General features: G+C 31.8%; 1 protein-coding gene and 1 long non-coding RNA gene across 2 annotated transcripts in view; one reads left to right on the forward strand and one right to left on the reverse strand.

The window, feature by feature from the left end:
• LOC118206026 (uncharacterized) overlaps positions 1–23,380 on the forward strand; it is a 45,548-nt gene extending 22,168 nt beyond the window's left edge. Inside the window, exon 2 of the long non-coding RNA XR_015040228.1 lies at positions 22,981–23,380. This is a non-coding gene — a long non-coding RNA (uncharacterized LOC118206026). The remainder of the gene's footprint in view (positions 1–22,980) is intronic.
• The window catches only part of LOC118182814 (uncharacterized), a 263,465-nt gene that overhangs the window by 131,426 nt on the left and 108,606 nt on the right, over positions 1–23,433 (reverse strand). The window lies entirely within an intron of this gene.

Below are 23,433 nucleotides of genomic sequence, written 5' to 3' on the forward strand. Positions count from 1 at the left end.
CCATAGTTATTGTCAACCATCTGTAAGGTTTCCATTGTGCTAATTCAACTGCCCTCGCAATTTCGGAAGATAAAAGTACACTAGATATGTAATTAAAGTCTTTTCATTGGGCTAAGCATAAGTCAGTTTATTTGGTAGGAGTCTCAATTAACGCTTTCCCTTTCCCCTCCCCCCCAGAGCGAAGAATGAAAGAAACTTGCAATTTATCGAGTGAGATTTATTCTTTTCTTTTTCTTTTCTCTCAAATAAATATATGAATCTGTTAACGGTGAAAAATTAATTGGAATTAATTTAATAACCACTATTAGTAGAGTAGGTAACTCGGGAAAACTTTTATTTTAATCTAAAACATTGAGAAAAGTGATATCTTTTTGAGAAGTTTTCACTTTTGATTAGATAAAATTTGGGTAAATATTTAAATAATTAGAAGACAATTTAAAAAAATCAGAAATTTAATTTCATTCCATTTATTGCAATTCAAAAATATTAAAAAATGAAAAGAAAAGAAAATCTAAAAGGATTCAGATTTTAACGTCGCACCATAGGATTTATTAAGGTTTTTTACGCTCTTGTTGAGCATCGCAGGTTACAATCTGCTTTTAAACTTATTCATCCTAGCACAAATTTTTGTCTTTTTAGATTTATTGTTAAGTATAGTTTTCTAATGCTTTACAATGTTCAAGAGAAAAATCGCAAAATATTTAAAAACAACAAATCTTTAGAATTTTCGTTAGAGTATTACGAGTCGCCATACTTTTCTTTGAATATTTACTTCTTTGAAAACTAGCCGATCGAGAGGTCAGCCGCCTAAAAGTGTTACATAAAAACGAAAAAGGTACATAATGGTTTTATTGCTGCTTCAGTTAGCATCATTTCATAAAAATATTTAATATTTTAATTAGATATCTCATGATGTAAATGCAGTTTTATTTAAATCAGTCAAAGTAAAAAAACAAAAAAAAATATTTTTAAAAATTGTGTTTATTGCTTTTCAGACACTTGGCTTGCGACTCAGTCAGTAAGAGATAGATTAAATTTGAAAGTTAAATATCTTACGCTTTACTGAATGGCAACATGCTGGTGCGTGAAGATAATAAGTATATCATTTGCGGCAATGAAAACACATTGCTTTCAAATAGCCAAATTTGTGGATAAAACTTGAAGTTAAATATCTTACATTTTTCCGAATGGCAACAGCGTGGAGCGTTGGAGTGCTTTGTTTCAAAAGGTGTTCCTACTTCTCGCATCCTGAGTTGTTAAGAAAATTCGCTAAATTTGCACAAAATCTGAAGTAAGTCAAAAACAAATTCGAAATTGAAAATTTGGGCATCGACGTGTCCATGTTCGGAAGGACTACGTGTATTAAAATTTCCATTTTTCATGCATACATATATATTTTTCACTATTTAATTTTCTTTAAAAATAATACATGGTGATAACATTTGGTGGTAAAATTTGAAAAGTGATTCGAACAAAAAGTGCTTTTCGAGATTAATAGCACCTCTGGTGCTAATAATACTTCGCAACAAATATGGCAGAAAAAGAGCGCTATTACATATTTTAAGTGCTTAACGAGCGTCATATTTCATTTTCTTGACGCAGTTTTAACGTATAACTTTCATGAAATAAAAATATATGTCATTAAAGATAATTTACTTCGAAATTAATTTTCATTAACAGTTCAGAAATTAATACCAGCTTTAAGCTAAAAAAGAAGTTTTCCCTTGTTCAAGAACATGAAATTCGCTGAAAACTCTAATTTTGGAAGCATTAGTCAAGTTCCCGTACACATAAGTGGTGTTTCTTCTTATTTAACGACCGCGATATTAAAATAGATAAAATATTTGTTAAAACGATTAACTTCAAATTCTAAACTCTATCAGGTTTTCAAGTGTAATGTGTTAATGTGTTCTAGCAGTTTAGAATTTTTGTAACTTAAAATTGCCTCTAAATGCTGCATATACATACAAATAGATGGAATGTCTTCAGATTTTATACAGACATTAAAATTTACACGTTCTATGGTTGTATAATATATATTTAAAATTATGTTATTTTTCAGCTGCATACAACAGGAAAGCGAATAATTTTTGATTAAATTTTCAAACAACATTTCAAAAAAATAAAAATTTTAAAGCTAGTATCGTTCTTGGTGAATGGAATTTAGAACGATACACAATATTATAAAAGGAGCTCAAATGAAAAGATACGCAACGTCGTAACAAATAAACCGGTGAAAATTTGAATATGCCGCTTATGCATAACGTAGTGAGACATCTAAGGATGCGAATGTAGGCGTGATTGTGCACATGCTCGGGCACCCGCATATGACGCTGGATAGAAGTAGGCAGTTGTGTGTTCCGTCCAATTGATGCGCAATGTGTGTGATGACATCTCACAAGAGAAACAGCTAGAAGAACCTTCAAATTCATATCTACTCCAACAAACCTCCTTATCTCAACTAGCCGCGCCATAACATTCTGTTTAACAGCCCATGGTCCTTTTACATTACACATTGTTTTAATTTACTTCACACAGATAAATGCATATGTAGAACTGCGGGAACTATCGATCATTATGTTTGAATGTAAAGATTTACATTTTCAGCCATATACATCAGAAAATGCCAAACTATGGTTGAAAGAACTACTTAAAAAGTTACATCCTTAGACAAAAGCTCCAATATCTAATAAACTAATTCAGAAGACAAACAACAAAAATCAGCGTTATATTTACAAAATTTTCACAGGACTAGTTTCGATGGTTTTATCGAACCACCATCCTCAGCTGCAAAACCGCAAATGTTACATTGTCTTCTGAATTAGTATTTATTCGGCGTGTTATTGTGTCTTAATCTAATAAACTCTTTATCAATAAACTGCGACAATTTACAAGCAGCATAAATACCATTACATTATCATATAACTATGTAATATAAACATTATTAGCTCAAAGAAGCGTTATCTCAGAAGGGCTATTAATTTCGTTTTAGCATTTTGCGTCGTTTCACTGTAAATATCCGTATCACTTTTCAAATTGTTGCCACCAAATATTATCGCCATGTATTATATTTAAAGAAATTAAATAATGAAGAATCTGTACAAATGTATGTATATTTCTCACGTTGTGATAAAACAACGGCACCTAGAGCCATCCAATTTTGAATGACGTAATCCTACTGCGAATATGGGCATCTGAAAGCCCAAATTTGAAATTTGGAATTTGTTTTTTTTTATCGATTTCATATTTTGTAAAACTTTAACGAATTTTGGATTAATAAAATCAAGGATTTCAAAGCGAGCCATGGCAACGCTGTACAGAAAAAAACACATTTTTATCTCCAGAGCGTAAGACTGTGTATTAGAAATTCTAAAGATATGCTCAATTCAAAATTATTTTGCGATATTTCTCTTGAACTGAATTTTATGGTTTTAGTACGAGGAACATGATATTTAATAAATATAGGTAACACTCAAAATGTTTAAAAAAAAGCCGCCCCTTTGGACCTAATTTAAAATCTGAAACCATTCAGATTTTCGTTTTTTGCCTATGTTTTCTTCTTTCCTTTCTTCTTATGTGATGGATTTGTGAAATTTTCAGATTTCTCCCACTTCTTATTATTATTTACAAATTACTAAAATCGTATTCCTGACCATAATAAATAAATAATAAAATAAATTCCTGACCATAATAAATGAATACAAAATTTGGAACATGATAATTGCAAGACATTTTTTAAAAAATTTTGATTACATTTATGTAAGCTCTGAATTAATTTCAGTTAAAAGTTCATTATCAGAGAAAATTCTAAATATTTTTCTATTATTCTCGGAAATGCACAGGGATTGTATGCACAAAATTATGTGCATTTTATGAATACTGAAACGGATAAAACAAATAAACCAAATTTTTTATTTTAAAGAGACTTCTACGATATAGCATCTGGCATTTAGATATATGATAGTAAATCAATCTTTAACCTAAAATTCTTGTCAATATCTTGCCAGCTAAAAACTGCATTAGATGATAGTTCACCACACAATTTCAAATTTTGCTTCAGAAGAATTACCAAAATGTGCGTCATATTCTATATACAAAACCTTAAAATGATCTGTTAAAGTTAACATTCTTACAAATATACACATATAAACACAAATTAATCGTCTAACGTCAAAAGCACTGCAGGCAGCTGAAAGACAAATAGTACATTTTCATTCCATTTAAATGCTATATAAATGATTTTTATTCAGTAATTATATGATTCTACACATAACAATATAGCTTAAAAAGAAAGCCTATTATTCTACTGCAGCAAAGGTAAAAATATTTGCATAGGACTTTTTGCGTTGTTTTGTCTTTATCTATGTGATTACAAATTACATTATATCAGTATTTAGCATTAGAATCAAAGCAATCGCTAGAAACTCAGAAAAAATGCAATTATGAATTACCTTCCAAAATAAAAAATGAAGTATTTTCGGTTTTTATTGGCTAGAGTTTCAAGACGTCGTCTTACCGATGAAGCTTCTCATCATCATTAATTATCTTATGTCTTATCAGCGTAGTTACTTTTATTCGTTTTAGAACTGTATTATTTATCTAACCTAATTAATTTCACTCATAGAAAAATGCGACAAAGCGTGATTTATCTCATTTTATTTAACCCTTTATTTTCTAGTTTCTTACAATTGCAATACTACAGCAATTTTTCTTTTTCCTCTCGTAACAATAAAATAATAAAAACACACAGGTCCGTGGTTCGGTTCCCGGTGAAGACAATGCTCAGTTTTCATCTCTCCTGCTTCCAAATAGCCTAATGTCACTACAGTGGAAACCGAACTTAAAGGGTGGTGGATGATGATTCTCCACACCCAGGATTTGCTGATTGGGTTCCCTAAGAAACCCCAGTCGCCCTTTAAAAGGGGGAGTATGTAAGGTATTTCTCCCTCCTTCTTAGCGTGCCTTCGTGGTGTAGTGGTCTGCACGCTGGGCGCGTATTTCAGAGATCCGTGGCTCAATTCCCGGCGAATTCCTTGCTAATTTTTCATCTCTCCTGGTTCCAAATAACCTAATGTCTCTACAACTTTTCCTAAAATTATAATTTTAGGCCTGACTATTTTGTAATTACAATCAATGTCAAAAACAGTTATTAATTAGCATTATGAAGGATGGATATTTAGTTAGGTTCACATTTAAAGATTAATGTCATTATAAAATGAAAGTTAGAGAGTAAGAATTAAACATAGAGTTGAAGTTAATAAGAATCCTATAAAATAACAGAAATTATAAGATATCTATTAAAAACTAAAATTTGTCTTAAATATGTTAGGAGTAATGTTTTAGAAAAATACACCGTGGTAGCATCTAAATTGATTAACAATAGTAACACTTTTATTTTCGGGGATATACCTGTGACATCTTCATTGTTGGAAGAAAACATCTGGCGTACTTCTTTGATTCGGTTTTTGTCTCTCAATCAATGAATCCATAAATACGAGTATTAGCTTCATAAATCAAACAAGGTATTCCGCTCAAAGTTCTTTCCGAAACATGAAACGTGAGGAAGCTGAGCTTTGTCAGTGGCCAATGGTAATAATTACATTTCGCAATTTTATTGAGATTACTTTAAAACATTAAGTCTTAAAATTTCTTAACTGTACTAAGTATATTAAATATTGTTGCGTTTTACGGGTTCGTGGGTTCGAAGTGATTGATGACAACACTTGATGAAGAATTAAAACACAATTTATTCGTCAGTATTACACAAGACAATTCCAAAGACGCGTTGCAATCGTAAAAAAACTACGACAAATACAATCAGCAACACAGCCTGCAGGCTATAACGATAAAGACAGGTTCACGGCAAAGCATTAAAGTACAGCTCCCTACTCGGTCGAACGCTCTCGAGCTAATCTCTGAACTCAAGACATTAGTACTGAACTCAACGTACTCTCTACTTCACATACAGGCAGGGCATATATAGCTTTCGACCTGCCTTCGAGAATATTCTCGGGAAAACCGGTAAGAATTCGTTCTAGATTGTTCTCGCTCCGTCTGTGGCATGTCGCCAAATGGGAGATTTCGCGCCCCAAACTGGCAACTCTGCCTTTCTCTGTTTCTTTTTGGCAACCCTAAGCCCGTTTTCCAGAGAAGTTGTCTTACCGTAGCTTGGCATTGGCATTTCGTAACAGTTAGAAATACTTGGGTCTCTATATTAATCTTCTATAGGTCCCTTTTTTCTAGTCTTTCTTTTTCTTCCCCCCCCCCAAGTATAATCATTTATGAGGAGGGAAATCTTTCTGTTATAATGACGTGTTAAAGAATCTTATAAAACATAAAAAGGAAACTGTGTTAATCTACATTTAACAGAAAACCTTATATTTAAAAGCAACTTTTGTTGATGCAAAATTATACTATTTGCATGACTCCCCCTAAAAAGTATACCAAATATGGAAAGCCGAAATGATAATGCCTTTATGATTATTATGTAATGGAATAATTGATGAGTTGAACGGCAATGAGAAGATTTTTTTATCCACTTTTGTACTTTGTATTTCATCCGCGAAATATAAAGAATGAGTATTTTTCTGTAGAAATACTAAGTTATTTCTTACTTCAAATCTATTCTTTTGCCCTCATGTATATTTTGTTTTACTTAAAAGATCTCAAAGAACATTCCATTACTCACCATTTTCAAGTGACTATCCCGAGGAAATATCCCATTCAATCAACATGTCTTTCTTTCTTCTAATCCTGCTCTCGTAAAAAGAAATTTAAGTCGGAATTCCGCCCATTCTTTGCTATAGAAAACGAATCTCATTGTCTTTCCCTGGAGGGTTTCTTTCCGCTTTGAGATCTTTGTTAGAAAGGTACCCCGAATCAATTAACTACAGAGAAAATCAAACTGAAGTCACTTATATAATGGATAAGAGTTAAATTCCATGATCAGTGTTTCAGACAGAAACTCGTTTTTATATTCGTTTATCGCATTGACATAGGTGAGTGAAAAAAAGGCTAGTTTTTTTAGTGCTGAAAGTATTTTAAGTCATGAATAGGCAATGATTCTTTTATTGAACGCCAATTGCTTCTATGTTAAAATTTCATGAATTTTTTGAAAAATCGAAATTTGCAAATTTTCAAATTCAAGTAATGAAGATAAGCATGCCGAAGTTGCAAATATGTCGTTTTTGGCCTAAATCCAAAGGGATAATTGAACTTCAAACATTAAAAATATGAAAATATAATCGCTCATGTGAAATTCTGATCTATAATCTCTTCGTCAGTGTACTTGAGCTGTGCGTGTAAACTGAATTTAACGGCGTTTCAGTTTCTGAAAGCAAACATGGAAGTCATTTTCTGGATTAATTTTGAACACATATCTCGCATTCTGTGGGATGACACATATATTAAAAATATTCGTCCTCTTAGTATAGTTCTAAATTCGAAAAAGGCAAGAAATCAGAGGAAGTCAAGTCAAGTAAATAAGCAGGATGACACTAATCGGTAATCGCTTTCTATTGCCAGAAAATCTCACAACCGCCCAACCGGGATAGTGATTAGCGACACTGACTGCCGTACCGAAGGGCTCGGTTCGAATCTAGGAGAAGGTATGGATGTTTTTAAACGTATAGTGTCTGTGCGACTCTAAATATACGGCGAGCCGAAATTCCTCTAGAAAGAGCAATGGTAAGCGAAGAGGGGTGGGAGACCCTTGGACCTCTCTCTTTGGGGTGCTCTCCAACAAAACTGGTGACAGAACCCGAACAAAGAAGTACTGTCATCTGTATGTTGCTCTTGTCAACGACAGGCGCAATCTTGCACTCCATGCCATGATGAATTCCGTGGGCTTGTTTTGATGTTTCTGCCAGACAGATAAGTCACAGACAGATACCGTCAGATAAATTATGAGGTAAGTCACAACAACAACAGAAAATCTCAGTCATGGGTATAAGGCATAAATGTATAATTTTCGATACTTTAAAAATAGTTTAGTTTTGTTGACTGATAGCTTTGTTCATTTACTACTAATCACAAACTTGATCATTAATCGTTCGTGGATTCGAATCGGATACGGCGTTTTGCTAATATTAGCGTTCATCATTTTTGTTTCTTGTTATTTTTATCTAGGCACCCAGAAATTTTATGAGTTCATTGCATGATTTCTAAGGATTTTAAGTTTTACTAACGTTTATTTTATTTTAAAACTTTGCTATCCTCTCTTATTTTCCATTTCCGGCCAGAATAAGCGCGATGAGGTTTGTTTATGCAAATGAGCTTGCAAACTGATAAGTATTTAAGATACGGCTTTTAGCCAAGACAGAGAGTTAGACAGAGACTTCTCCCTGTCTTACCACCCGCGTGCGTCTCAGTCAGTTACTGTCTACCTTTAAGGCCAGAATTTAATTCTCGCTGATACTTGAAGACTTATTGTAGTTTCCTTCATTCTGCTCACTACATACGTGGAGTTAAAAGGCCAATCTTCGTGTTACTAGTCTTTGTAAAGTACCTAAGTTTGGTTCTTATTTAGTTAAGTTAGTTTTACTTCTTATTTTCTACGTTTTAGACCATAAGTGCTGATCTTTGTATCCCGAAGTGCGGGAGCGGCTGTAAACTGTGAGAAATAAAGGGTAATTTAACCGTTCCTATCTTTGTCGTATCGCACACGAGCATAGTTTCAGTAATCTCCCAGCTCCATTCAGGATTTGCAGATGTTTCTAAAGGCTATTAGAAGGACAACAGTCTTGTCAGATTTTTCCGAAAATATGTAACTTTAAAAGCGTTTTCCTCGAAGAGATGATTATGCAATTTCCCATTTTCGGATTTTGATAATATATACACATTTATGTTAAAGAATATTTGTGATCTTTATTCTTAATGGGAAAATTTTATTGTCAAGGTTAACTGAAAGTTAATGATGCTTCTCTGATGAAGTCTTTTGTCATAAATTAAAGATCTTATGCTTTGGCGGTTGATAACACGTTGATAATTTTGGCGGTTGAGTACTACCTATTTGCGAATATGTGTGAAATATAAATTAAATAGCGCACTTTCAAGTAGCAGTAATACGGGCTAAATTGTATGGATGATAAATGTACGGTAGCAATTACGTAACGGCTGACAATTTTTGAAAGTCTTTGCTTTTCCCGGCATCAAATAAATTTTAGTGAAAGTTTTCACCTTCCGAAAATCTAAAATAAAATATGAAAATAAATACTTAATATCGATTCTGAAATTTTTTCTTTAAGGGATTTTTTCCCGTGGTCAAATTTATGTCTCTGAGAGAAACAAAAAGCGATAACAAATTGTATAGTCTACGTCATGAACATCCATTCCCTACGCATTCTTTTTTATGAAAAATGATAACAGAGATAACTAACTACCACAGAAAGCTTGTCATCCAAGAAACGACTTGCTATTAGAAACAGGATCATTATAAAATGCAGTATTCCGACGTCAGGTTAACGGAGGAGTTCTCAGCACACAAGGGACTCTTGCGAGATGATATCTTGGCAATATTCCAAAAGGAGATAATGCATTAGCAGCGTCTATTTGAATGAAATGAAACTTGAAAAATGAAGTCTCCTAGTTCTGTTTCTTAACTCGGTAAATGGGTGTCAAAACTAAAAATATATATATATATGTCTGGTAAGAAATATTAAGTTTGATGGATGAAATAATTCTAATAAAACCCGCATTTAAAGCTATAAATTCCCATTATTCAGCCATTTGGATAAGAGTAAACAGAGAGTATAGTTTTGTTATCCTGAATAATAATTCACAAATATTTAGGTTTTAGATTAAAAAAAATTACGTACTCTTTGTTCATAAAATGACGTTTTCGCTTAAAGACGTGACGCTTCTTAGAGCTTTAAATGATCGTAAACAGCTTGCAATTGCGTTTCAGTGAAGAAATTTTCTTTCGAACTCATAAGGATATAAGCTTTAAACTACTGTTCCATAAACGAATTCATAAAGTAATTTATCGCAACAGCATTTTAGACATACGGTATTTGTCCTTGCTTACACTCCGCAGTAAATATCTGCGTCTGTATATACATCCTGTCAAAAAACGTAATTTTGTAGCCACTGGTGGTAGCCATTCATAACCATTTCTCGTAAATATACTTCCAATCAAAGAAATATTTTAAATGAAATAAGTATTCATGTTTTGACATTTTTAAACCGTAAAAGTCAATTTTGTGAAGATGAAGGAATCTTACGTTTTACAGTGAAACCTCGAGATACGAGCACCTCTATATACGAGAAATTCGAGATACGAGGAAAGTATGAACGAAACATTCGTCTCTAAATACGAGCATTGACTCGAGTAATGAACAAGGAGCCAGGCTGCTGGTATGAGTGACGTCATTTCCCGATCTGGCTTGACTAAAGAATCCCCCAGTCAGATCACTCAGTGTTCTTTGACCTACGTTTTTGTACGCTTTGTGATAATTGTTTTTTTACATTTAACTTGAAAATAATTATTTTACGATGTCTCCCATGAAGATTGTTGCCTCAGATAGTGCTGGAAAGAAAAGGAAGGAAGCCATGGTCGTTGAAACTAAGAAAGAAATTATAGATAAACATAAGCGTAGTGTTAGAGTGACGGAATTGGCGAAGATTTACGGCCGTTTGACATCGACGATCTGCACTATTCTGAAGAAGAAAGAAGAAATTGAAACTTGATGTGGCCATAAGAGTTACCGTTACTGCCAAGCACCACCTAAAATTCCTAAAAGATGTTGAGAAGCTGTTGTTGGTGTGGATTAACGAGAAGCCATAAAAGGCAATTCGGTGTCGGAAGCTAGGATAAAGGTAAACTGCGTTTTTATTATTTACCAGTTTATATTATTTACTAATTATTTAGTAATAAACTGCGTTTATATATTTATTGAAATAATTTATTTTTATGTTGGTATTTTTTGGGGTGCGGAACGGATTAACTGGATTTCCATTATTTTCAATAGGGAAGTTTTTTTCTAGATACGAGAAATTCGCTATACGAGCTCAAGGCTGGAACGAATTAAACTCGTATTTCGAGTTTTCACTGTAATCTTAACTATAACTATATGAGGTACGAAGGACTATAGTTCTTCGTAAGTCCTTCGTACCTCATATAGCTGCGAAGGACTATAATCCTTCGCAGCCTATAGTTATATTTAGTAAAAGTATAATTATATTTAGTAAAAGTAAAGTAATATTTAGTATAAGTGAACAGGGTATAGGTTCTTTCTATGAACTTAGCTTTCTGAATGTTAAACTTCGATATTCAAAAGAATGTAACCCATTTTGTGAGTTTCGCACTTTTCTAACAGAAATCCAGCTTGCATGGTATTTTTCAGACAGAGTAAAATAAACCCTTCGAATAATATTCAGATATACTGTTGCATGTCTTGCCACGGGTCGCCAGTCTAGAACATTATTGCCATTGCTTTTCCAATCATCATATTAATGATTCTTACTAGAAATTTAGATCCATCCTGTTACTCAAATTTGCCGTTATTGCCGTTGCTTTTCTAATCACCATATTAATGATTCTTTCTGGAAATTTATTTTCATCCTCTTACTCAAATATCTAGTGTTTACTTGGAATTCCGTTTGTTGCAAGAGCATAAAGTCATGTTCAACTAATTATTTAGTAATAAACACATCGCAAATAACTCCTAAATGTATAGCTTTCTTGATAAAAATGAAACGGCACATAAGAAACATCAAAATAATGAATATGGTAGGAAACATAAGCATAGATTTATGCCATCCCCCTGATGAAGAATTTCTCTATCTGAAGAAAAATTTCAAAGCGCCAACACTTTTCCTTTATCTTCTCCTTCGGTCCTTTGCACTCCTAAAATATATCAATGGATTCATTAGCTGTCATTTTTACATGTTTTCCTAGCCGAAGCTTGCGATGTTGGTTATAGCAAACAGCACTAGCAAAACGACAACATCACGGCACCGTGGGCCCTAGGAAGGCGTTGTTAATCTGAATAGATAGTGCAAGGGGCCTTTGCCTACCTATTCAGTGTAAGTAATATGTGTCCTTCTGCTCTTATACCTAACTTAACGTAGCTTAACTAACCAATATACTGGCTAGGTTAAGTTAACTACCCTACCGACGCGGGTTAAAATCCCGGAGAAGGCTAAGTGTACAGTGTCTAAGTAGCAAGGGTGCATTTATAATACACGACGTAACTCGTCACAAGCATTTTATCGCTAAAACTGCAATTGTCATCCAGATATTAAGAATTGTTTTTTTACAAATCTATTAGAAAGGTCCTCCACGAAGGCTTACCTCTCCTTAGGCAGAGCCCATGTGTGATTTGCCGTATTCAAATAACCTAATACCCTTCTCATAAATGTTCTTAACCGCTAATGGTGAAGACATATTTCACCTTAAAAAACTTTTTACTCACGGAATATTACATTAGGAGGGCAGCACTTGTGACATTATTTTAGAGCACCAGCTCCTTCGCTTGCTCTCAACTATCAACTATTTTCGACGTTTACCGTAAGTGCAATACAAATAAAAGCTAGTCTTCCTTGTATTTTATGTATTTATACATGCCTTTAACAACACTTCAATTATAACACTTTTACCTTATCGTCTGTTGCAATTAGAAAAATCCATTTCCATTTCTTACTGCTTTTACGAATTTTTCGTAAATAATTATTATTTCAGAATAATTCCTTTCTGAATCTATTTGAATTTAAAACTCAATTATTATCTGAAAAAGGAAAATTTAAATTACAAGGATAATAAATCTAATAATTATTTTGAAAGATTAATATTAATAGTTCAGAAATTTATTTGTTTGGGGGAAAGAATACGTAATTAAATTTCTGAAGAATGCTTAAATTGTAAGATTACTGAATCTGCTAATTATTTCGAAAATATAATATTAAAACTAAACTGAAAATTTATGTTAAATTTCACAACCATCTTCAGAAATTTAGTTGTGTAATTTAAAGATAAGGAGCGAGAAACAGAAATCTCATTACTTATTCATAATACTCATTAGAGCTTTAATATACTTGTTTTATGAAAAAATACTGTTCTGAAAGTAATTCATTAATCCTTTGCTAACAAAGAAGTAATTGCATTATCTCAATTCATTATAATTTGTTTTTATCTTCGAAAATTTTACTTTGCGTCTTCAGAGTTTTAAGAATTAATTGAACAGTCTTCAAAATTCCAATAATTTTTAATTTTTCTTCTGCTTTTCTTAAAAACAATGATCTTAAAATCCCTTCTGAAGCTGCACGAATAGATTATAGTAAGCATACTACAGATAAAAAAAAGTTCTTTAATTATACGGTTTAAATCAAATGCACAAAACATTGGACAAACTCTTTTTAATCTATCATAATATCCTTATCGTAGGCTACTTAAATGAGGCTGCATTAGAGATAGGAAAATTTTAAATTAAAATTTACGCTACTTAAATGCCATCATTCATATATATATATATGTATATAACTAGGCTTATCATGACGACTAAGAAATAGACTAGGCCCTCTGTTTCCTAAAATTGTTTTCTTTTTTCCTTTTCTTCCTTTCATTGCTTTATTGTTTTCCAAATTTAAAAATTAAAGTATGTTACAATAATATCACCTTTTGAGATATTTCAAACGTTCCAGAACCAATTTGTATTTCCAATAGTGCCAAACAGGCAAACATTAGCGTTACGTTTTCCTTTTGAACTACTGTCTTTTGCTCTTTTGTTCTTCCAATAGTAAGCTCAAAAGTTTTGTTCTCTGTTAATTATTAATATATATTTAAATTATTACGCTTTATTTTAAGTTTTACTATAAGTAAATAGTATATATTTTACTTTTGCTTTATTAGGCATTGAATTTAATTTATTAAATTTTGTTTGTGAGTATATTTCTGTCATATGAAAGGAGAGTGACTGACTAGAAGAATTTTTGGATGAACTATTCTAATTAAATAAATTGAAATTGCTCATGAGCTAATTTTGGATGAACAAGAACACAGTGGTTTTCCTGGGAAGAGGGATTCAGTTGAATATGATCTATCGCCTTTTGATAACGTTGAATCAGATTTTAATTTTATTTCTTTTCCTATTATATGTATTTTATGTATTTCTGTTGTTTTCGGGATTTCTTCTGGTTTAAGAACACTGAGTTGATGAGGTATTTTTTAAATTTTTTATTTGGAGATTTAGGAATTTTGCGGATTTTAACTTTCATTTCTTTTATGTGTTTGTGGTTTTAGTTCTAAATTTCTTACTATTTTGTTTATAAATGATTAAATTTCAGAAGAATCTCGCATAGAAATTATATTGGGATATTTTTGCTTTTTCTTAAATTGTGATATTATATGTATATATATGTATATTAATTATACAATCACTTCTATTGTTTCGTCGAATTCTGTTCATGTCCCAACTGCTGCTATTTGGGTATCCCAAGATTTTGTTTCCTGTTCGAGGGGTTACATAGTATAGAGGAGTATTATGAGAGCTAAAAACACTTTTTATTTCTTATCGTGTTGGATTAAAACAATACAATTTAATGTCTTTATCTAGTTTATTACATAGCTTTTAGTCTAAAGAATACGGGAAAGCAATAAAGAAAATGCAATCGCTGCTTCTGAATAAAGAAAAAATATTCTCTGCGATAAAGCTATAATATTGCTTTTATTTTAATTTCTGCTTAATTAAATTCCGAGCTCATAATGGCTTAAAATCATATACTTATTAAGAATAAAGGGTTAAATATTTTGGTTTAAAATCCTCACAGTTTTAACATGATATCTAAAACATTGAACAAGTTTTTGAAAACTGCCAAAAGACTTTCATTTGGAAAACTACTTTTTTGGTTTGCCGCCTAGCCGGTATAGCGATTAGTGTCGCTGACTGCCGTGCCGAAGAGCCCAGGTTCAAATCCCGGAGAAGCCCGCGCGGCATGGGGGGCACTCTAAATATGCGGCGAGTCGAAAGTCCTCTCGAGAGAATTTGTGGTAGCGGAAGAGGGGTGGGAGACCGTCGGACCCGTCTTCCTGAGGTGCTTCTCCATCAAAATGAGAGGCGAAACTGATCTAAATCACACTGTCACCTGTAAGGTGCTCAAGGCTGTTGCCAACGACAGGCATATCTTGCGTTCTTTGCCACGTGGAATTTCGTGGGCTTCGGCTGACTATAGATCAGACAAGTTTAAACATCAGTCAATAGTAACAAACAACAACACCTTTTTCGGCCTGTTTGATGGTGTAAATAACAAAGTTTTGCGGTGACTAGTTTGTTCTTCAAACAAGGCTTCTTAGCAGAATTGAGCACTAAATAAAAAATATCTGTACTTCTTTTTTTTTTTTTAAATATCTGTGGAACATTGTATTGTTAATGCAAACACGTATATGTGAGAAATTTGACGAAAATCGGGCTGATAGAAGGGAATAAAAAAATTCAAAATTAGATCCAAACAAGCAAACTAAACAACAAACAGAAAAACAAAATTAAATAAAACCATATAAAAACAAGCACTAGATAATATAAAGTTCAAAAATTCAAATCACTCTAAAAATAAATTTCCTTTGGGCCAGTTAACAACTTAAAGAGAAACTTTGATTCAACAATGCCTATATTTCTCTTAATAAATTCAGGTAGTTTCCCTAAAATGGCGCAATTTAAATTGGCATAATAGAGACAGTTTGCATCTTTTAAAGACTTCAGCGTGGCAACCATCCAAGTCCCTTTGAAGGTTGTGCTTCAATCTTTTGTCCTCAGAAGAAGAATTCTATCGATGTGCTCTTTTTTTCTGAGTTAAATTCACGGATAGTTAAGTACTTATGAGAAAAAAGGTTTGTTTTTGCCGTTTGTGAATGTCAGCCATCTGAATAAATTGCGGAATTTGAAAGTGTTTTGGACGGAAGTTTATTCAGTTCTGCTTATGATGAAGGAAATAAATTCTAAATATAAATCATTGGAAAAAGTTAAAAGAAAAGCCTGTTTTGGAAAATATGTGTTTTAATCTCCGAGAAGTTTGAATTGTGATAAAATTTAAGGAAAAGAAGAATAAAATAACTTCGTGGAGATTATTTCTAAATTTTTGGTTTAACTTTACAAGGTTATGTAAATTCTCTACATGTAAAATAAACATATAGTGACTGCACATCTGTAAATTTCCTGAGATGAATCACGTGAAGACTCTGAGAGGTGATCATAAAAATGTTTGCAGCTCATACTCGAATTACTAATACTACTAGTTACTATAGTTAATTGTTACTATATTTTTAGGTTTTATCGAAGCAGGAAATGTCAAACATTAACTGTGCTGTCGCCGGGATTCGAACCACGGATTTTCCAAAGCAAATTAGATGCGTTAACCATTTACTCTGGTTGTAGCTTTCTTATATGTAGACGCGAGTACAAAGAAAAAATATAGTTTTAATTACCTAATAACTTAGGAGTAGTTTTGTGATTTTTCCCCAAGAGGGTAAAAATATGGCATAACGTTATTTTTGTTAATAATGTAATCCTGTTTGAGAGTGGGCGAGAATTTCGTCTCTCTGCAACACATCATTGAAAGGAATCTTCAAAGTGGAATGACATGGCATTTGAAGAATTAGATTGGCATTATTAAAATATAAAACCATTTGGGTGGTATCGCTTTGGTTGGGAATAAAGAAGAAATCTCCTAATTAAAAGTGTGTCATAAAGGAGTTTTAAGAATTAAAATAAAAATTGAATGTTGCATATATATTCTATTTTTAGAGGATTAGAGAGCTGAAAAAAAGACTCGTTACTTCTTTCAAATAATTTTAACAAAGTGCCTAAACCACTTTTGATGTTATTATCGTTTTCAACAAATATTCCGAATTTCAAAATGCGCCAATATATAAATTCACGTATATCGTCGGAAATTTTGAATAAAAAACTGGCGTGTCAATTCAGAAAAAGTTCCATTTTTTGTCAAAATACCTATATTAGAGCAATGCTATATGTAAATCTAATACGTATTCCAAGTCGTGCTTTCGAGACATGAAAAACGCAGGTTGAATTTCGTCAATCCTTTTTTTGCGCAGTATACATCAGAATGAGTTATAACTCTCACAGGAAATAAGAACTTAAAATAGTGATAATTAAAACTTTACTTTAAATAAACTCCTATTCGAATATAACTAATAAACAAATAGAACCTTAAGATATCACTAACTTGCCAACAGATATAAAACTGGCCTAAAGATGTCAGCTGTTCACAATTTGAATTACCCAACTAGCCCAAGCTGAAAGATTTCTCTCTCTTAATTTTCAGCCTACTCTTAAAAGAGGTTTTCACAACCACGGCCGAGTAACAGCACTTAAACTTCAAAGAACACTTCACCAAAAATAATTAAGGTGGCTAGGATTCCCCATACTAAAGTTCTGAAACCGTTAAATTTACTCTTGTATAAATGAGACCTGCATAAATTTCAGCAATAAACAAATCTCCTTTTTCGAAAACAAAAAGATGTTCTCTTTCTTGTGACAACAAAAAGGTAGATAACTGTATAAAAATTTAAATCATAACTTAGAAAATAAAATAATTCCTACAAGTTTAGTAGAACATTAACTAAACTCATTGCAAGTCAGGTAATCAGGCAAACTAATAGATGAGTTAACGACGCAAATCACGTTCGCACTGGTGATTTCACCAACAATCAAAACTTTGGCTTTGGAACGTTAAAAATATTTGAATTACAGAGAAGACCTCAAACTGCAACCCATGTAAGTAACAGTTTAGCTGTTTCCATTAAATGGATTATCTAGTCTCCTTTTTCGAAAACACGTTGCTTCCGTAACCTTCTAAAATATTTTGTAAAAATTATTCCCTGTTTCCATGAATTTCGGAAAATCGAGGATTTTTGATCCAGGTTCAAGAGTAAGACAAATAAAATACCCTTCAGAACATACAAAATTCTTTCAGCACCTGAACCATAGTTTCTCAAACAATTTCATGTCACTGTTTTTTATTCGATTGTTTAATGTTCACTTCGCGTTCGAATTTTTTTGCCCCTTGGCTTGTCTTTCAGTGGTGATACTTAGCTATCTTTTGAATGTGACCTCTAAGCACTGATTGAATATAAAATAACAATTTAGGTATTTTTTGCACAAAATTTGCATCGAACTTAAAATTAAACAGTAGTCATACTTTGTACATATTTTGCATTTAACTTATGATTAAACAGAACGCTGCAGAAGCTATTAAATTAATTTCAAAGATTATTGACACGACCTGTGAAGAGACATGTATTAAATGATTTGAAATTCTCTCATTCTAAATACCACTCCAATTAGAAACTCGCGGTCAAATTTTTATGATTTTAGGCTAATGATTTGTTGGTTTGATTCGTATACATTTCCTACGAATACAGAATAATGTTTACATACACAAAGTAGATTTTCCAGAAAGTGTGAAGTGTTGAATGGAATGATTGTTATTCGTGACTGGTATGCCTGCAAAATCCAGTAAATATTTAAGTGCGTATCAAAAAGCATTTAAGCAATCAAACTTTCGTAGATTTTTCATTATTGCATTCTTACGTATCAATACCATTTTATTACCCTTCACAGCAGCATGCTCTGGCACATTTCTTTATTGCCAATCTGTGAGCTGAGCCCATCAGGTGGCCGAGCGGAAAAGTCGCTGAACATTGGTAGTTTTGTCCTGAGTTATTTCGGGTGAACAAGCTGGCTGCATGGGCGTTTTCGTAGCTTTCCCCAGTTGTAACGTGTATACAAGCCAGTTTCTCTTAGAAATTCCTCCATGAAGACATTTTCCCCCTTAGGCAGATAGCACTCGCGTGCTTTGCCATGATTAAACAAAACAAACCTGCATTGGTAAACTATAATATAAACTAACACTTTTACGTAGAGTTATTAGTCTCTATTGCCTAGAATTATTAAAAGTCATTAATGACATTGTAATGCATTCTAAGGCTTGATAAAGATGAAACTTTAGAGTCGATGTTACGGCAGTACAGAGCATGTGGAAGAATTTAGTGACCATCGAGTTACTAAATGGAAATCCTTGAACTGCTCTACTGTGGAAGATACATTAAGATGTTAGTTTACTATTCCAATCAAAAGTTTCGGAGGAACTCAATATCTCTCTCATAAATGAAATCTCTAATCTATCTGTCAACGCTATGTGTCGATGAGAATATACAACTTAGGAAACCAGCTTCAGAAAGTAGCCGAAATCAATAATTTTTCTCAAAGTGATACTTTAGGAAATTTCCCTGCATTATTAATTATCATTTTATAAATTTATTAAAATATTTTTGTTAATTTTATACCTTTTGTTATGTACTAAACACTATTACGCTTTTATTTATAAAATACATTAATTTAAATTTAAAATTTTAATATAAAAATTAACTTATCACTGTTAATATAATCCTAACATACGAATCTGAGAAATTCGCAGTGGAGACCTTTTAAAATGTGAAATAAATTCATATCTACGTTTTAGGTACTTTTTCTGATATAGTGTAGCAAAGCTTTACAGTTTTAATTTATTAAATAAAAGAAATTAAATTTAATGAATAAATAATTAAAGTACTGAGATTAGTTTTAAGATAAATAAAAATGTGGTTTTCTTTATACTGTACCAAACGTTTATCCATGAAATTACATTAGACTGTGTTTAATCGGAAGCTGTATTTAAACACAAAAAACGAATGTCCATTTTAAATATATTTTACTGTCCGTTTTGGCATATCCTATCCGTACGTGCAGATGTTACGCAAAAGCATCGTTCAAATTGGTTTTGAGAGCTGTCGAAATAGATATTTTCCTTTAAATATGACATTCAAAATTTTCGCGATTACAATAATTCCTTTATTTCGTACAAGGTAATAAAAATGAAAAGAGGTTTTAAATCAGATAGCAAAATTTAATCTTGAATTTTTTTAAAGAAATCTTACTTTTTATATTGCCGGGATACTTTAATACCACTCATAAAAGTTTTATTCATGTGAATATTAATCATAGAATTCACAGCGATTCGTTATTTCACCGTAGACAAAACAGTTATTTATTCCTATATCACAAATCACTAAAATGATTGTTTTTACTGTGTATAAGAAATCATTTTACATTAAAAAGGAAATTTTTAATAGCTGAACATACTGCAGAGCTTCTTTCGTTTCTTACATCCTATTTTAATTTTCCAAAATACGGGAGAAAAAAAGTTAGCCAAAATGGGTGTCTGAATTACAGAAACACAACTCTAATTAAAGGTTTAGTAGACTACTTTCTCGAAAGAATTAATGAATTTCTCTAAGAAGCCAGTTTTTAACCAATTTATTTCATCAGACCAAAATCTTACTTTATGCAAAGTGCTTGAAAAATTTCAGCGAAACTACTTCCAATGTAGAAAAAGAATGTTAACCATATATTAAGGAGTATTACCGCTGATGATATTCAGAGGCGTAAATGAAATACTTATGTTAATTAGAGTTCTTTTGAAATGAAAGTCTGCGCGAAGTGAACTTTTTATTTCTCCTGATTGCTAAGCTCTCCAAATTATTTAGGTATTAATTCTTTTAACCGCTGAAAGATGGTAGAGATTAATAATGATTAATAGCATTTTAATGCAATCTAAGAGCTAGAAAGTTAATATTACCATTTAATGGCAACTCAGCAGCTGAGGATACAGATAATGAATGGTCGTATTTTATTTACTTACAATTAATTATCTTTAAATGTTTCAGTAGGAATTTCTATATATTTAACCAGAAGTATTGTATCCCTCTATGCAAATTATTGAACGCAACTTTTGCTAAAAATGGAAGCAATAAGTATTTTAAAATCAGTTTTTTATTCGAATAAATGATCAATGATACGCTTTTGAACCAATTCCAAATAAATGATTTCTCTTACTATGGTGAAGAATATTCTAATTGCTTATTAATCTAAAAACATAAGAAAATTCCATAATTTATAATGTTTCATTAAATTAAATAAAGCATTTAATTTTACAACTCATTTTATCAAAATGTAACATGCATGAGTTAAATTATAATTTTGTAAAATGTAATAAAATATATTAAGACACAATAAATGTTGCATATGAAAATGAGCAAATAAATAAAATAAAAAAAAAAATATGAAAGCTTTCAGATTTTATATTATGCCCAAAGGGGCGTTTTTGTAACGTTTTGTGGGTTACCTCTATTTATTAAATATCATGTTCTTCGCACTTAAACTACATAAAATTCAATTCAGCAAAAATATCACAAAATATTTAAAAACAGCATATCTTTAGAATTTCCGATACGCAGTCTTGCGCAATGGAGATGAAAATGCTATTTTTCTGTGCAGTGTTGCCATTTTTCGCTTTGCTATCGTTGAGTTTGTTAATCGAAAATTAGTTAAAATTTTACAAAATATGATATAAATAATAAAACAGATTCTAAATTCCAAATGATCCAAGTGCCCATGTTCGAGTTTAAGATTATGTTTTTCAAAATTTGATGTCTCTAGGTAGCCTTATTTTTTCACAGTGTGAAACATACATACATTCATGCAAATTCTTCATTATTTAGTTTCTTTAGATAGAATACAGGGAGATAATATTTGATGACAACAGTTTGAAAAGTGAAACGGACATTTATAGTGTAACAAAGTAAAATGCCGCTTAGAAACTAGTAGACATTCTGGGCTACCGCCCCTTTGGGCCGCCAATAATAAACATTTCCCTCATTTCATTACGGTAGTAAAACGCAGCCTTACTTAACCCAAAATAAACTAAAACTGACTAAAAAACAACTTTTTTTAAACTTTTCTCGCAGCAAGGTGTAAAATCGCAGTTTATTTATACCCAAAAATTTTAGGTTGTATGATGTCTGTCTTTGAAATGATGTTTAAGTGTTAAAGTTTACTGATGGATTTAAATACTTAAAGTCCATTTCAGTTAAAAGTTGTGCAACGCTAAAGATATCGCAGAAAATGAATAAACTACGAAAAACTGAATCGTCAAATATTTAAGTAGAAAATTCTTATAGTTCTTCTATGAAAGACATTTGAAATACAGAAATATAACTACGAGCCTCTTATCTGAAATGCATAACCGTCTATTAGTTATATTTTGCAACTAAAAAAGCCTAATTATAAAATACTTGTGTGAATTTAATAACAAATAAGTTTTAAATAGAAGTTTTGAATTTTGTTTTATTTGAATGTATTTGTAAGTAGTATCATATTTGAAAACTGATGTAATCCAAAAAAAGTAATTTTTTTCTTTCTTTAATGACACACTTGACCATGAATTATTAGATAAAAGGGATTATTTAAAATTATTGTGCAACAGTTAATTCGGTCAAACATGTTCTGCCTAAGTCGTTTTTACTCAAAGTCGTATTAATTTAAAAACATATGAAGTAATGTTACGTTTAATTAATACCTAAGGGATGTTACAAGGATCTACCTTATCTTAAAGGCATCAGATATCTATAAAAAGCCAAATTTTTCCAAAATCATAACACATTTCAAAACTCAATATAATAACTGAATTTATGATTAACTGGCTTATGATCCGAAAATTTTGTTTAATATTTCGATATTCGTCATGCTGTATTTGCCGTTTTACCAGGGACTAGTTGCAAGAGGGATAAGTTGTAACATGTACTTTACGCAGTGAAACATGATTTTTTTCGATAGTCCCTATAACGTAAATTTTAATTTATAGTTAACTGATCTTTTTAAAAATGGTTTTACTTATTTATTTTGTATATGTATTAAGTTTTAAAATGCTGCTTCATTTTTTTACTAAATGCAATATTTTTTATAAATCAACATAAATGTCCAAAACATATGATAGGGCTAGTTGTAATAAAATCTCGCAGCAAGTTGTAAAATGCAGTAAGTTACAACTTGCCCAAAGATTTTGATTCGATCTTTCAATGTTAATATGCAAATTAGTTTTTTTTTCTATTTAGTTTTCCTTCCCAAAGAATAAAATCGACTTTTCTTTTAGGGTTAGACCTCTCCCTAAGGCCTCACCTTGGAAGCAGTTTAACAGAGCCCATGCAAAAGGAATTATAGCGTATCCTAACTAATGCACTTGAAAAAGAAACATTGGGAAAAGAATATGAAGAGATGCTTAATAAGAAGCGAAAAAAGAAGAGATATATAAAGGAAGGGAAAAGAAAAAGTTAAAAAAAAAAGGGAAAAAGTGGTTTGAAGAAGAGGATTTTGAGCTCAGATACAGATTCTAGAACAGAAAAGTGACTTTGCTTAACTTGCGAAGATGCCTAAAGTAACTCTGTTTAAGAAGAATGAGTATAAAATGTGCGCATATGTTAAATATGTGATAGGAAACAATCTGGCATTTGTTTGTATTGATTGAAATTCTCATGAAGACTGACTTTTATGTTGATTGGTTCAATAATTTTATCTTAATTGTACTATAAAACACTTGACATCATTC

Source organism: Stegodyphus dumicola, chromosome 3 (genome assembly GCF_044657685.1).
Source record: "Stegodyphus dumicola isolate Sdum_Otavi_A_Nest chromosome 3, ASM4465768v1".
Taxonomy (NCBI): domain Eukaryota; kingdom Metazoa; phylum Arthropoda; class Arachnida; order Araneae; family Eresidae; genus Stegodyphus; species Stegodyphus dumicola.